The 1,757-nt window shown below is 44.7% G+C and overlaps 1 non-coding gene across 1 annotated transcript; it reads left to right on the forward strand.

Annotated features, from left to right (window-relative positions):
- The first annotated feature begins 1,128 nt into the window (after positions 1–1,128).
- On the forward strand, positions 1,129–1,201 carry trnak-uuu (transfer RNA lysine (anticodon UUU)). The gene has a single exon. It is a non-coding gene; the product is annotated as a tRNA-Lys (tRNA).
- Positions 1,202–1,757: the final 556 nt, after the last annotated feature.

Here is a 1,757-nt window from a genome sequence, read left to right on the forward strand (position 1 = left end):
CCCGAGGCCTCCCGTCCCATGATCCTTTCCCTTCTCCAGCTCTGCATCACTTTCGCCAATCACCTTTCCAGCTCTTAGCTTCATCCCACCCCCTCCGGTCTTCTCCTATCATTTTGCATTTCCCCCTCCCCCCACTACTTTCAAATCTCTTACTGTCTTTCCTTTCTGTTAGTCCTGATGAAGGGTCTTGGCCCGAAACGTCAACAGTGCTTCTGTTCCACCAGCATTTTGTGTGTGTTATCAAGAAAACAACCTCTCCTTCAATGTCACAAAAACAAAGGAAGTGGTTGTGGACTACAGGAGGAATGGAGACAGGCTAATCCCTATTGACATCAATGGATGTGGGGTTGAGAGGGTGAACAGCTTTAAGTTCCTCAGCATAAACATCACCAAGGATCTCACGTGGTCTATACATACTGATTGTGTGATGAAGAAAGCACAACAGCGCCTCTTTCACTCAGATGGTTGAAGAAATTCGGCATGAGTCCCAAATCCTAAGGACTTTCTGCAGGGACACAATTGAGAGCATCCTGACTGGCAGGACCAATCGCTGGACTCTGCAGAGAGTGGTGCGGACAGCCCAGTGCATCTGAAAATGTGAACTTCCCACTATTCAGGACATTTACAGAAACAGGTGTGTAAAAAGGGCCCGAAGGATCATTGGGGACCCGAGTCACCCCAACCACAATCTATTCCAGCTGCTACCACCCAGGAAATAGTACTGCAGCATAAAAGCCAGGACTAACAGGCTCCAGGGCAGCTTCTTCCACCAGGCCATCAGACTGATTAACTCACACTGATACAATTGTATTTCTATGCTATATTGACTGTCCTGTTGTACATACTATTTATTACAAATTACTATAAATTTCACATTGCACATTTAGCCAGAGACGTAAGGTAAAAAGTTTTACTCCTTATGTATGTGAAGGATGCGAGAAATAAAAGTTAATTCAATTGAGTTGCAGTCAGGAAGGAAAGTGACCATGAAGAAAACTGAAAAGTCTAAACAGAAACTGGCCTGGCTGAACGAATGTGTTATCGCTGTGGCAGGGGCTCACATACACCAGACCAATGCAGATTTAAAGGCAAAACCCGCAGAAAATGCAACGAAGTAGGACACATAGGGCCTGGATAGCTCTGTCGGTAGAGCATCAGACTTTTAATCTGAGTGTCCAGGGTTCAAGTCCCTGTTCAGGCGCTGACTTTATGTCACAAAGTAATATACCCACCCCTAGTTCAATTGCATCACATCCAAAATTTCTAAGGTCATTTTAGGTGTATAAGATGATGAGAGGCATTAATCGTGTGGATAGTCAGAGGCTTTTTCCCAGGGCTGAAATGGCTAGCATGAGAGGGCACAGTTTTAAGGTGCTTGGAAGTAGGTACAGAGGAGATGTCAGGGGTAAGTTTTTTACACAGAGGGTGGTGAGTGTGTGGAATGGGCTGCTGGTGACGGTGGTAGAGGTGGATACGATAGGGTCTTTTAAGAGACTCCTGGAGAGGTACATGGAGCTCAGAAAAATAGAGGGCTATGGGTAACCCTAGGCAATTTCTAAGGTAAAGACATGTTCGGCACAGCTTTGTAGGCTGAAGGGCTAGTATTGTGCTGTAGGTTTTCTATGTTACATACAATTGGCACGTCCGCAGACAAAAATAGATGGACTGGAACAGGGAAGAGAAAAAGATAAGAAGTCAAGTTTCAGTTTCAAAAAATGCATTAATCTGCATGTTGTTAATGCAAAATCTGATAGTGA

Source organism: Hemitrygon akajei, chromosome 5, assembly GCF_048418815.1.
Source record: "Hemitrygon akajei chromosome 5, sHemAka1.3, whole genome shotgun sequence".
In the NCBI taxonomy this organism is placed as follows: Eukaryota; Metazoa; Chordata; class Chondrichthyes; order Myliobatiformes; family Dasyatidae; genus Hemitrygon; species Hemitrygon akajei.